A 15,527-nucleotide genomic window follows, 5' to 3' on the forward strand; every position below is an offset into this window, starting at 1 on the left:
ACCTTTATATTGACAATTACAAATGGTATGGAAAGAAATTTATATTAATCTATTCTGACACTAATAGGCAACCTTAAGCTGAAATCTAAGTGTCAAAAGGAGAATAAAGATTTTTTTCTTGGTCATTTTAAAGCCCTAAAAAAGGAGAAGAGTGGAGGCAAAAGGGTGGGACTTGCAATAATGGAAAAATGGAGTGCCACCTGGAAAAATAAAGAGGATTAACAGTGAAACTTTGAAAAGACTCCTGAGGATACATTGTAACTGAAATCTTATTAAAAGATACAGTAACCCAAGGAAAGAAAAAGGAAAGGAAAGAAACAAGAAGGAACAGTCGGGGATCATTTGGTGATTTAAAAAAAAAAACGTTTTTGGCATTGGTTTTTCTTTCTTTTTCTGTTTTTACTTAAAGTCAATCGGGTGGTTGTTCAAAAGTGTTTAAAATGCCATCACTTCTGGAGGAACTGAAGATGAGTCTTAAAAAACAGAAAGAAGATGCAGAAAGGGGAGGAAGATCCTTTGGCTTCGTATTTGAATTTTCTGAAATGGAGATCCTGAACTATGAAAAGGAAAGGGAAAAGCTTCAAGAGCAAGAAGAAGGGTGTGACAAAGAAGAAGCCATTTTCAATGATCAAATAATGCAAAGTGTGGTAATAAGGGGGAAAAGGGGGAAAGGAGTTAAAAGTTTGAAATCAAAGGGAACAGCCAAAAAGAAAAATAGTCTGAAAAAGAAGTATAACAGCAAGGAGAAGCAGAAAAGAAAACTACAGAAGGGAAAATTAGAGAGAGAAGGGTATAAAAAAGGGGTGAGAAAAAGGGGGGAAAGATAGAAAGGGAAAGAACTTATGAGAGACAAAAACAGGAAATAAAGAAAAAGGGAAAATGTACTAGGATTAAAGGTATTTGCTCAGCTAGAAAACACAGAGACAATGGTTAAATTAAGTTAAAAGTGAGGATTCTGCAAAGGTACAAAAGATAGTGTTGTGACAGTAGAATACTATAATGAGCTAGAAATGAAGTAAGTAAATAATCTATGAGATAAAACTGTATTGTTATGTAGTGGCATGTTTATTTATAATTAATGCAATAATAAAGAAGAGAGGGAAACATTGCAATTGTTTCTAAAGATTGATAAAATATTGAAAAGAAATGTGAAAGATTTATATGGAAATTTATACCAGTTATTAGAATGAATTTGAATAATTATTTTGCTTATTAACAGTAAATAATTTATAAGATAAAACTGTATGACAATCCAATGGTATGCTTATTAACAGTTAAGTAATAATGAAGAAGGGAGGGAAACATTTCAATTGTTCTCAAAGATTGATAGATATTGAAAAGAAATGTGAAAGATTTACAAGGTTCATACGAGTACTAGAATGATTTTGAATAACTATTTTGTTTACTAATGTTTTTATATATATATTGTTTTTGCTATGTTTTTAGAATTTTTCTTTTTACATTTTCAAGGGAAAGTACCAAGAAGAGTCTGAATGATGAGATCTACATGATATAAAATAGATATTAGAAATTTGAATGTTATAATTTTAGAATGCACAAATTCAATGTTTAATGAGATTTCATATGATAATAACAATAAGATTTAAAGGTGTTGCACTTCGATTGGCAATCATAGGGGGAATTTTGCTTCTTAAGAATGTTCGAAGAGAACATATGAAATCGTAAACAAGACAGACGAAAGTATAAGTACAATGAATAAAAAGATATAGAAATTTAGGTAAAAGAAATACAATTGAATAAGAAGAAAATGAGATAACTGTAAAAGAAAATTAAGAGAAGGGAGAAATAGTGAGAAGTTGGAAAAAGAGTAATAAGATATGAAGTTGAATACATAAGGTGAATATGCATATGAAATTGTGTCTGTATGGAAATGTGATAACCCGAAACCATGCTGTACTCCAATAAGATGTTTTATTTGTTTTGTTAAAACTCAATAAAACTTTATTTAAAAAAAAAAAGAAACTGAGTTTGACATCCCTGCCCTATATTTCAGACAAATAACTATCCAATCTCTTCTTAAAAACCTTTACTGATGGAGCACCCATAACTTCTGGAATCAACCCATTCTGCTGATTAACTATTCTAACTATCAGGAAATTTCTTCTTAATTCCAAGTTAGATCTTTTAAGTTTCCCTCTATTACTTCTTGTCTTACATTCTGGTGCTTTGGAGAATAGGTTGCCCCCTCCCACTTCTTGTGGCGGCTTCTCAAGTATTGGGATACTGCTATTATGCTACCCCTAGTTCTTCTTTTCATTAGACTAGATGTACCCAATTCCTGCAACTGTTCTTCATATGTTTTAGCCTCTAATCCTCTTTGCTGGTCTTCTTCGTACTCTTTCTAGAATCTCAACATTTTTTCTTTATATGGTGGCGCCCACAACTGGATGAAACATTCCAAGTGAGTTTTATAGAGACATTATAAAGTGGTACTAACACTTCATGTGATCTAGATTCTGTCTCTCTGTTAATCAACCAAGGACTACTTTGGCTTTTTTGGCAGTGCAGCATACTGAAGGCTCATAAATTTAAGTGACTGTCTTACTAAGACTCCAAGATCCCTCTCTTAGTTACTGCTATTGAGCCTGGTACCATTTATTTTATACCAATGCAATTGGTTTTTCTTATTTAAGTGTAAAATGTTACTTTTCTCATCAATGAATTTTATTTTGTTACACAGGGCCAATTTTGATAGATAGGCATACTTATGGCAATGTCATTCTTTTTTCCTTTTATACTGACCCAAATGCATTCAAGACTATTTTCATCATTGTTCTGCTGTATTTCTTTCTTATACATATCTCCCCTTTTATTAGGTCCGTTTCTTTTAAATAATTTAAATCCTTCTAGCTGCACATTCTATTCATGGGTTTCATCACACTAAGTTCCATTAATGACACCAATGTCGTATCTGCCCCCATTTACAGAGAAAATAGATGAACTTCCTGCTAATCAGTTAGCTAAGGTGTGCAGGAAGCACACTGCAATAATAAAGGGACAATCTTGAAACTGTAACGAGTATTAATTCATTTACAATGAATTAAGATTTAATCTCTTTGAATACTTGAAATGTTTCTTTCCAGATTCTTCTTCCATCTGGCTATGATAATTTGTTGTTTATGAGGCAACTGACTTGCCTGCTATCTCTCCATTGTTTGTGTCTGCATTCCTGAACCCCTAACTTTCCATTGTGAGATTTTTTTTTTCTTTAAATATTTTCTTAAAACATTTGTTATTTAATAAAGGGAAGAGAATTCATATGTGTTTCAATGCAAACTGAAGAATCAATCATACAAATGTAAAAGCATAAAAAATAGCATGACATGTAGGTCATTAATATAATGCGAATAGATTAAGAGAGATTGTGCAGAAATTTTGCAATCCTATTTTTTAATTATGGGGAAAAGCTGACGAAAGGATTTTTGCTGCCACGTGAAATGACATGGAACACTGAGTAAGAATTACTCTGACGTGCACTGGTAATTTTCCCATGAAGGTTAAACTTTCTAATATTTATTTCAACATTAAACTCAAGGGTGAAACAGATTTCTCCAGCCTGCATGTCAGGGAACATGTGTGTCTGTCGTTTGGAGATAGTTGCATAGGTATTCCATTTATATCTGAATCTCCTATCTGAACTTTCGGAAAATTGACACTGATAAGAGCACTCTTGAAATTTATAACTCCTTTCCCTATGAAACCAATTTTGTTTGCTGCAAAACCTGGGTTCTCTCAGATAGTTTGCAGGGTAGAAACAGGAAATTATACAGTGAACAGAGGAAAATATAGAAAATATATAGAGAAAAAATCATTCCTTGAGGCTTTTCCAATTAGATTTGCTTTTTTTTTTGGTTTGATCTCACTTTGCAGGGTTCAATATAAAATTTCAATTGACATTCAGCAACGTATTTGCTTCTGGGAAGTGGCATGTGAATCAAAGTTGGAACAATGGCAACAAAATATTGTTATTCAAACCCTGCGTTCTTTTTGTATGTATACCACTGCATGAATGACTAAAAAAGACAGGGTTTGCATTACAAAGCTCTCTCTTTCAGGGATGTTATTGTTGTGTGACACTTTCTTTGGATGCCCCATTTTCAAAATAAAACTCAAATCATTCCAAAATATTCCAGAAACCATAAAAGTAATCCAGACATGATTAGACATGATGGTACTACTAGTGCACTGGAAAAGAGATGATGTGGTTACCATCTTCAAAACGGGGAAAAAAAAGGATCCAGGTAACTATAGACTAATCAGCCTGACATCAATACCTGCGAAGATCCAGGAAAAGATAATTAAGCAATAGAAGTGTGGACAATTACAAACTAGCAAGGCTATTATTAGAATTTAACATGAAGTTCTCAAAAACAGACCATGCCAGAGAAACATTACTGTATTTTCTGACATGATTAAATTAGTGGAGCAGCGAAATACTGTGGGCATAGTATACATGGACTTCAGTAAGGCATTAGACAAAGTAGAACACAGCCTACGTTTTGGTAATATAGAGCAGGGGTCGCCAACCTTTTGGACCTCAGGGATCACCAAACTCATACATTTAAATCCCAAGGACCACTAATATGATTTTTTTTAAAGCTAATATATTTAATATAAAAATTACGTTAAACATTTGTTTTCGTAGATTTTCACAGGTACAGGTATGCAGGTTTGGGCGTGTTCAGGTCTTTTCCCGTGTAAGATTGAGAGTATCTTGGTGACATTTCAACAAGGTCCCATTCGCCATCTTCAGACTGATGCTTTCGACTTCGTGCTTGTGCAAGCAAAGCGTGATCGGAGCTGCTGTCTCTCTATAAATACTCATCGTCATCGCTAACCTATACATGGAACACTTTGAAACTAACGCTCTAGATAAATCTAAACACAAACACAAACTCTGACTTAGATACGTAGATGGTACCTTCGTAATTTGACCACACGGGAAAGAAAAACTGGACAACTTCCTCAACAGCCTACACCCCAAAATACAATTCACCATGGAAACAGAAGCCAACAACCAACTTCCCTTCCTGGATGTCCTAATTTACAAAAAAACCAATGGCTCCCTAGGATACACCGTCCACCGGAAGAAAATACACACCAACCGCTACTTAAACGCACAATCCCATCACCACCATGCACAGATCAACTCTGTAGCCAAGACCCTCATCTCCAGAACCAAACACCTAGCCAATAGACCACCTGAGAACAGAATTGCACACCTCACTAATGTATTAATTTCCAACAGATTCCAAAGAAACACAATTACCAACCTAATCCTAAGGGAGACACCCCCCCAAAACCAAGACACAGAACAGGACAATGGTATCGCCCTCCTCCCCTACATCAAAGGCACCACAGATAAAATCAGCAAAATTCTCCACAAACACAATATCAGGACAGCCTTCGGCACTGACCAAAAAATAGTCAACATCCCAAGAAACCTCAAGGACACGATCCAGCTAGAAACCCAAGGAGTTTATGAAATACCATGCAACAATTGCCCAGCCACATACATTGGACAAACCAACAGGAGGATAAATGCACGCATTGCAGAACACAAGAATGCAGTCAAAAAAGAACAAAATACTTCCTCCCTTGTCCAGCACCTTAAAGCCACAGAACATGAAATTAATTTTGAAAGAACCAAATTAATCTCCAATACTGAACACTTCAACAAGAGAATAATCAGGGAAACCATCGAAATAAAGAAACATCTCCATAACATGAATAAATGGGATGATACCTCCGGCCTACCAGACATCTGGAAACTAGCCCTTATCAACAAATGAGTCCAAGCCATGAAAACCAACACCGGACCCAAAACAACACATGACGGCACCACCAATCTCCCTCACCAGATTCAAACCCAAACCCATCCCATAGACGAAAGGTAACCACTGTCCAGAAACCAGACCACGGCTGCATCACCAGCTGCCACACACCTCTGTTGAGGTAATTCCCTGTTAGGAGAATAGGTGCACACAGGGAAACGTAGTGAGAGTGATGTTGAATAACACACGACCAGCACACAGATATACTGAATAGTAAAATGTAGGTTTTACTTCCAGTAAACTGTTAAGCAAAGCCCAACAAACAGTCCAAGTCATACACGGTTAAAGCAGTCAGTTTTTAGTACGGGGGTAATCCAAATAACAAAGTCCAGTATCATACACAGTTCAGTAACAGACTTACAGCAATCCAAGAAGAATGACAATCAGCAACAGTCAATAGGGAAAAATGCAAGAACCAAGAACATTGACCATCAGAACATCTAGCAACTACCAACAACAGAACTAACAACCCAGGTTTCTGGCACCATCTTATGGCCATTTGAGGAACCACACCCAATTACAATTTTAGCATTCCCTTAAAGATACAGTATTAAATGTCTATCCTGGTTTATATATTTCCAACCCAACTGTTAGGTGACTATCAATTCGTAACACCCCCGACCCGCAAACCAAGCAAACTGACACACGCCATGAACACATAGCCAGACCTCAAACTCAGAGCCAAACCAAAGCTCGGAATGTTGCATCACAGCCACCCGCTCAGGATATCACATCACAGAACTCAGGAGGTTACACCACAAAATCTCAGGATGTTGCAACACAGCAAACGACCCAGAAAATTACAGCACAAGCCCCAGGGTGTCACAACAATAGAACTCAGAAGGTCATCACACAGCCCATTACCCAGGTCATTACAACACAGGAGGCTGATAGATACACAGCCAATACCTCAGCCACACATGTTCTTACGAAAAAGCCAACCAATCTGCAAACATCAACTCCATCAACCAATCAAGAAATAACAACACAGCCAACCAGCCCGCTTACAACAGAGCCAGCACACCACTCCTCCCAACAGTATTTAGAGAGACGGCAGCTCCGATCATGCTTTGCTTACGCAAGCACGAAGCCGAAAGCACCAGCCTGAAGATGGTGAGTGGGACCTTGTTGAAACATCACCAAGATACTCTCAATCTTACACAGGAAAAAAACCAAACACGCCAAGACCTGCATATGTGTGTGTGCGTGTGTGTGTGTGTACACACACTTATTTAATTATAACAAAAACGTAAATGCTTAATGATAACAAAATAAAACGTTCTGGGCTGGAAGCCTCCCCACACCTGCACCTTCCAAAGAAACAGAAGAGTGGAGCTGAGTGGCCTCAGGGCAACTGCTGCTGAGAGAAGCAGAGGCAGAAAGGCGGCTTTGCTCTCCTTGGGGGCAGTGCCCCTCGGCCACCACTCCAGGGGCTTCCCAGCAAGCATCTGCCTACAGAAGGATTGCCGGCCTCGGTGATTAATTGGGAGAGAAGGGGGAGAAAGTGGGAGCTCCTTTCAGATCCCAGGTGGAGAATTGAGAGAGCTCAGATCTGCAGCCGAGGAAAAGCTGAGGGGGGGCTCCCCCAGCCTCACCTGGAGACATATCGCTGCCAAACCCAGCCACAGCCAGTGATTATTTGGGGTGTGGGGAGAGAGAGACAGCATCTCTCGTATTAGCAGGGGACTCCGCCGGTCTGTTTTTAATAGTTAGAAGTCAGGATTGGCATTTGAATAAGCCTCGAAGCGCCAGGAGGCCATTTTAATGGTGAACTGAAAAGAAATCACCTTGGTGGCTGGGTGCCCTTCTGATCAGCCAGCGTTTGACTTCCCTCTGAAGGAAGGGGGAGAGGAGCCCCTCGTTTTGCCCCTTCCTCACTTCTCTCCCCCACTTGCTTAGTCAGGGGAGGCCCCCCCTCGCTTCTCTTCCTGCTGCTTCTGGGCCTCTTTCCAACCATCCACATTACATGACGTCCCCTTGGCAATGCCCCTCGCTGGTAATTGCTGTTGCTCGGTGGAGACAGGTTTTCTCCCAACCATGAGGCACCCGAGGGCCCGGGCTGGAATGGTGCCAGGCCCAGCGATCCTTCAGAGGAGGCTCCATTTCCTTCACTTTACTCTCCCCTAGAGTAACCTGGCCTAAGCGCCCCCACACCTATCACCAATCGGGAGGCATGCAGAGCTTCTTTCTGGTCTTGGTGGTAGACGCTCTTTGGGGCCTTTGCTCCTCTCACGGAGCCAGGCTGTGGCTTGGTGCCTCCATGCGCTTCTGCCCCAGGCCAACCAGCCTCTCCTGCCTCCTCTCTTTTCACCTTTTCTCTCTCACACCCCCCTTTTTGGAATTCCTAATCGCAGATGGCCTCTGTGATTGGCTGTTTGGTTGTGATCCCGCTTGGGCACCAGCCTGGGCTTCCCAACCTCGCACAGCCCTGGACTGCTTACCCACCGGGCACCTGCTGGCAGCCGCTTTATCCTCAGCCCAGGCAGGGTGGGCGGCGTGAGCATAGGCTTGCTCAGCACTGGCAGCCTCCTGGGTTTCTATGTGCAGCAGGGCAAAGCCGCCGCAGTGGTAGCACCTGAGTTACCTTAGCATACTCAGTTAGTTCAGAATTGCCCTACCCAGAGAAAGAGGTGCTGGAGGAGCAGGAGGAGGAGGAGGCAGCAGTGGAGAAGCAAGCAACTCAGGGCGCTACTGCTGCAGCGGCTTTGCCTGCATCTCCAAGGCTTTAATGTTGGGAGAGGCAGTGAGGGCTGGAAAAGCAGAGAGTTGCACATGGCTCCATCTCCCTTTCCTTGCCTACCAGCACATGGGCGCAGGGGGAAGTAAAGAGAGAGAGGCAGGAACAATTCAAAACTAGAGAACTAATGGGGAGAGTTAACAGTGGCGTTGGGGAAGAGAACTGTTGTTGCCACCGCCTGAGTGTGTGGGAGCTGGTTGGCACGTGCCTCTCAAGGAGAGGCACGTGACTCTCGGGAGGCACGAGAACTGCACAGCCAATTAATTATTTTGGGGGGCCATTTCTTCTGTGGCCCATCAAAAATTTTCCATGGCCTACCAGTGGGTCGCAGCCTACCGGTTGGCAACCACTGATATAGACAACTATGGGATAGATAGCATCACTATCAGATGAATTTGTAACTGGCTGACCAACGGCACTCAATGGAACTACAGTAGAACCTCAGATCATGAACGCTTCTGTTCACGACCAAATCGGGTGACAACCAAAAATTTGGGAAAATTGGTGCTTCTGGTTGCAAACAGATCCTTGGGTGCCAATCAAATACAGCTACAGCAATTTCCCCTGCCGTGGCCATTTTCCCTTCCGTGCATGCGCAGAATTGTAGGCGCATGCGCAATCAGAAGTCTAGCTCTCTCACAAATCAGCCATCCATAGAGACATCTATAAATTAACTATAGATTATACTATAGTTATATAACCCTAAATTAACAACATATATAGACTATGCAAAAGAGATAATTAACCAGCTGAAAAAGAAAAAGACTCCAGCACATTTCCACTAGTAATCAGCATTCAAATTTGGGGGCGTGCATAAGCGCACCAACGTGCCTACCGTCCCTGTCCTATTGTTTCTTTTATTTTTATTATATGTACCCATTTCATGTATTCATACCTATGTGTATACTTATACCTATTATCTTGTAAGCAATTGACAAATCAAATTGGCATAGATTAACTCCAAAGTTAACTTCAGACCAACAATCAAGAAAGCATTGCCCAAACAAGAACTGTCGAAGAGCCATCAGTAAACAGCCCAATTGAAGAATTCTAAGGCTACCCATACCCACACAGACAGGCAAGACATCAGAATATAAAATGTCAGTTAACAGCTTATTAGCACTGATGATAATACATAATTAGAATAATGCAAGAAAACAAGCAAGCTCAGTACCAAGAACCCCTCATTTCAACCCTGAGCTATAAATATTCTCCTTTATTGATATCTTAAAAAATGATTTAGATGAGGGGGATACAGTATATGTAGAACTCATCAAATTTGAAGATGACACAAAGTTATAGGAATAGCCAACAATCCAGAAGATAGGCTCAAATAAAAAAGATTATGACAGACTTGAACACTGTGCTCTATCCAACAAAATAAATTCAATAGTGAGAAAATAAAGTCTTAGGTAAGAAAAACCAAATGTACAGGTACAGAATAGGTGAGGGGGATTAAGAGTCCTAGTGGACAACCACTTAAATATGAGCCATCAGTGTGTTGCAGATGCCAAAAAAACCCAATGAAATCCTAAGGTGCATCAACAAAAGATCACTTGAAGTGTTAGTGCCCTTTTGTACTACCTTGGTAAGATCGTACTTGGAATATTGCATGCACTTGTGGCTGTCACCATACAAAAAAGACGCTGAGTGCAGAGAAGATGTTAAGTGCAGAGAAGAGTAACAAAGATGATTTGGGGCTGGAGACTAAAACCAGTCGCAGGAACTGGGTATATTCTGGCTTGATAAAAGACATCCAAGATCCCTTGCAACTCAGTTATTATCTGATCCTTTTAAATCAAACCAAATTGTTCTGCATTCTGATTTGTAATGGAAGCAGTGCAGAAAACAAATTGTTCTTCATCTGTTGAATAATCTTACTTTTAGAGAAGAGCAATTTCAGAAAGATATCTTATCTCAATATGTGAATACGTCATCACTGTGTTAAGTAATCTTAGACTGCTGAAAAGAGTACATTACTCAAATTAATGGTAGAAAAAGGAGGGAACTGAAAGATGAATCTTTTGATTTGAGGTAGAAGGAATTTTTAATGGTGCTGATGTCTTGCCTTTCCCTATCAATTCCTCTCAGCAGACAAGAATTTGAGAATCTTAAGTCTTGTTCATGACAATGGACTGCCATAAGTAAAAAATGTTATTGGGATGCTACACCCAGAACAGGTTTGATTCCTAAAATATCAGTGCAGGTGTAGAGCTAATCATATGGTATATTTGAGACCTGACGCCAGTGTGTTTATTATGCTCTCAGGAGGTTTTAACACAAATTAAAGTTCTGTTAAAAGACCTAAGTATCTTTCAGTCCCAAAGAGAATAATGCCTTTAGCAATGTTTTGGGCTCAACTTTGTGCAAATGCAAAATGATTACATACATATAAATAAATATTTCCATCAGCCTGTGACGGGGATGAAAAGATGTAGATCTTGAAACATGAAGCATGTTTACTTATGTAAATATCTTGGATATAGTTTGCTTTATTGATCAAATAATAGAATGAAATCCTGTCTGTCTGATACCATCCAGAGTAGAAGATATCTTTTAAGATGTATTCCAGCTTAGCATAACACAGCTTCCTATGATTCTTTAATACATTAACAGCATTTCTCCATGCAGCATGTGGAATCATATTAGCAACTCTGTGAGATGTCCAGTATACTACCTACCGTACAGATAGTCCTTGATTTACAACCACAATTGGAATTGGAATTTCCATTTGAAGAAGTTGCAGTTGTAAGTTGAGTCATCACATGACCAGACTCAGTTTTACAACCATTTTTACCAAGGTCATAAATCAATACACACAGTTTTGAGTATGTGTCCAGACTAACCAAGTATTTTTTTTTTTTTGGCCAGTAACCAGGGGGAAAAATAGCAAATAGCAATCACATGACCATGAGACACTGCAACCAATAAATGTGATGTGTTTGCCAAGCACCCGATTGCAATCATATGAGTACAGGGGTGGAGTGACAGTTGTAATATCATATTTAGGTTGTAATTGATTTTTCCGGAGGCCATCATTTGAACTGTTAAGCAAATGGTTGTAAGTCAAGAATTACCACACTAGTCGGCTCCTTATGCCTACAGATATTTCACTGAAGTGCGCATAGCATTATTTGTAGAAGATGTGACCTGCTTCCATTGGAAATTGTGTGTTTGTTTGTGTGTGTTTGTGTGTGTGTGTGCCTATGGATCACCAGTTATAATAGAGGCATCAGAATTACTGTTATATTGCAAGAATCAGAAGGAAAACTTCCAATCTGAATGCTCTATAATGCATCTGAATATAACTTTCATCAGTCCCAGTCGATTTCTGCCTCCACTGAATGCAGAGAATCCAATGGAGTGAGAAAGGGTTGCACATATCAAATGAAAATACTGTTGTACAATCACAACACAAATTCTGACCCTTTTACATATGCATCATGATGTTGCATGCACATATAAAAGAATCAGAACTTACGTTGCAACATTGCTTTAGTTATCTCAATGGAGATTCTCAGTCATCTAGGTTACGGTTGCCCCAAAGGTATTTTTTTTAAGAGGCAACTGGACTTTCTGGTTTCTTTTCATATTTTTTTTTGAAGACATTTTGCTTCTCATCCAAGAAGCTTCACTAGATAGTGAGGAATGGAAGGATTTATATTTCTTGCAGACAGCTGGTCATTTGCATTTTTAGAGAGTTGTTGAGGCCACCTGGAGGTTTATCTGTGTAGTCAGCTGAGTAGTGCAAATGGGTGGGGAACTGTTGAAAGAACTGTGTTGGAAGACTGAAGATAGATGGTGTCATATCCTTCTGTTGAGGCCATCTATGCCAACATTGAACATATCTCTCTAAATAGAGGGGGAGAGATAAATCTTTCTATTCCCCACCATCCAGTCAGAACTGAAAAAGCTTCTGGGGTGAGAAATGAAATGTCTTCAAAGAAAAACCAGAAAGTCTAGTTATCTCTTTGGGACATTGCTTTAGTTATTTTTACAAAAGCATCAGATGATATAGATGCCTCCAATTGAATGAGCTTGTTGGGAATTTTATCAACAGATAGAATAAATAAATGAACAAATGAAATGCTAAGCTGAAAGAATCAGGAACAAGCTAAGCAAAGAAGCTCAAATGTGACTAGGTTTAGCTTGCCAACACACCTGTAGCAATATTCTGTAGTTGACAGTACACATGAAAAACTCAAGGTTGCAAAAAAGAAAACATAGCAGCTGTAGATCTGAAATAGAACAATTATGCAACTGTTGCTTGATGTGACTATTAGCACAAAATATCACACTATCTAGTTTACATGGTAGAAACTAAAACATTCTTATCCTTCCAGCTTACAGAGGAAACATCAAACAAAAAACTACCTCTTATCTGTCTTTTAACTCTGTATTTATGAAAGCCTTTGCCAGCAACTTGCTCAAAAAATGTTTGCTGGATGTAGGGCTAAATTTGATTAGAGATTTGACATGCAGAATGGAAATATTTAGCCCTTTCCTCCCACACTGGATCTTAAACTAAAATTATCTTCCTGAACTTATTACTTATTCTGCAGGAAGGGAAGGTGAAGAGTTTAACTCCTCTACCTGCTTATTAGTTTTTCTGTCGACCTCTTATTGTAGGAAGGAGGTAAGCTTAGGAAAATCATTTGGGAGAAAATGTCTCATTCTTCTCACTGACCATGTCTTCATCAAATTAATAACCTCAAACAGCTTTTCTCAATTAAAAAAAAGTAAGCAATCAAGTGTTTTGTTTTAGAACATTAAAACCAAGTACAAAACCTTTGATTATAAACCCAAGTCCCATATTCATCCACCCAGAAGAACAGAAGTCATTGATTTGTAAGACCAAAATTTTTCTTCCCTTTCTTCCTATTTATTTATTCATTCATCTCTTTATATATTATTTCCTCAGGGCTTGATACCCACAAGCTTAGAATATTTTAAGAATATATCTTTTTTTAAGGTGAACATGGTCTTTCCTTTAAACCTATCTTTAAGCTCTGCTGATCACTCCCATAAACAGTACTTAGAGTTTTAAATTCGATGACCTCACTACCTGTCCCAAACTAACATTATCACTGTCATAATGCAGGCATCTAGTTCAGAGAATCATATTCTTCAACAGAATCTTGCAGTTTAACACTACTGAAGCAAATAATATGTGTGTGTGTTTACTAAAGATATTGCCTGAAGCTGTTAGATGAAGAAACAAATTTTCTTTTGACAAAAGGATCTTGTTTTGGTGGCTGACAATCTGTTTCTTTGTCTAGGTCAGGGGTGTCAAATTCGACTTCATGGAGGGCTGCATCAGGGTTGTGTTTTACTTCGGAGATTACGGATGGGTGTGTGTGTGTGGCCATGGTGGGTGGGACCAGGCATGGGCATGACCAGGCATGGCTGTGGCCATGGTTGGCATGACACAGGACTTGAGTCAGGGGCACCTGTGGTGGCCAAGTGCTAAGACGGGAGTTCCCTGAGACCCTCCTCTTCACTCTCATTATGATACTCCTCCCTCCCTCCCCATTCTCCTTTCCTCTTCCCCTTTCCTTATTTGTCCTCCTTTCCTTATTTTTCCTTCCTTGCTCTCTTCCCATCTTGTCTTTTTTTTTTTCCTCTTTCCCTTTGTCCTTTTCTGTCCCTTCTTGCATGCTCAAACACAAAAGGGGAAACGTTTCTCCTTTTGTTTTGTTTTTGGAGCAAAAGAAATATAAATTATTTTCCATTTTTACAAAATCCAATGTTAAACTACAGCTATCTTGATTTAGGATCTAATACTACATACCATGCCACCCCATACCTGGGTCCAAAATAACAACTATTCATTAATTTCCCACATCATTAGCTAGTCAAGAAACATTGTCTTTATATAATAACACCCAATCTTTGTTGCTTACTTTGAATTATTGTGGGATGATCAGTTTCTATTAATTTCTAGAGAAATGAATACAAAGACTACCTACTTCTTGAATAGCTTAAATCAGTGTTTCTTAAATCTAGTTGTAGGATCCCTGTGAGTCCTTCAAGGCTCTCAAGAATCCCCTCATAATCAAGACCATTTGCCATTTTTCTGCTGAAAAATAATATGTTAAACTGTCCCATTAAACAGTCATGGTAACTAGTAGCAGCAGATAATGCATTACTTTTAATTTCAATAGGGCAAATATAAATAAAACCTCTACAAAGAAAAGCTTTTGGGGAGTCCTCCATAATTTTTAAAAGTGGGTATAAGTCTTGAGAGAAAGGTGGTTTAATTCAAACTTGCATCTCAGGCTTGGTGTAGTTCTACTGCTTTTCCATATATCATAAAGTCATATATTTAGAAAGCTAGTTTTTATAGAGTAGAGATTTCATATGGAGGGCCATTTATAGAGATCCATTTGTTTTCTATAAGCACATTTTTTAAAATTCTTCTAAGTCTGAGAAAGTATAGTCGGGACAGAAGATTATCACTTCACTGAGACATTGATCAATGCCTCAAGAGCTTGATGGCCTTGAATGTTAGATAAAGGCATGTGGAGCATTTAAGTTGCAGCTTGGGGATAGCCTTAAAAAGCTTCCATGTATTTCACGGTACTGGAAGAGATGTGGGAGAAAAGTAGAGATTTCTAAGCTTCACTCTCCATAATCTATTTGTTTATGATTTAAAATAGCCTGTATTTTCCCAAAGTAATTGGTTTTCATCTACCAGGAGTCATACATACCTGTCTTCCTTGCATAAATCCTGCCAAGTTCTGGCCAGCTGCTACTTGAGACCACATCCCTTCACCAGGCCCAAAAGAATTGCCAGTCTAATAAATAGGCTTCTCTGCCAGGCCTATTCTGTTGAGCAGAACAGTCTGCTTTGTGTCACTAAGTCATTCTGACAAGTCAGCTGATATTTCAACATGCAGTCCTTGGAGGTGATGATGAATGATTTGTTTTTTTAC

At 39.1% G+C, this 15,527-nt stretch overlaps 1 protein-coding gene across 1 annotated transcript in view; it reads right to left on the reverse strand.

The window, feature by feature from the left end:
* The window catches only part of PARM1 (prostate androgen-regulated mucin-like protein 1), a 40,405-nt gene extending 25,081 nt beyond the window's left edge, over positions 1–15,324 (reverse strand). The window contains exon 1 of the mRNA XM_087917855.1: positions 15,303–15,324. The gene's annotated coding sequence lies outside the window, so the exon portion shown is untranslated. The remainder of the gene's footprint in view (positions 1–15,302) is intronic.
* Between the last annotated feature and the right edge of the window lie 203 nt (positions 15,325–15,527).

Source organism: Pseudonaja textilis, chromosome Z (assembly GCF_049901715.1).
Source record: "Pseudonaja textilis isolate UNSWEBS1 chromosome Z, rPseTex1.2, whole genome shotgun sequence".
Classification (NCBI taxonomy): domain Eukaryota; kingdom Metazoa; phylum Chordata; class Lepidosauria; order Squamata; family Elapidae; genus Pseudonaja; species Pseudonaja textilis.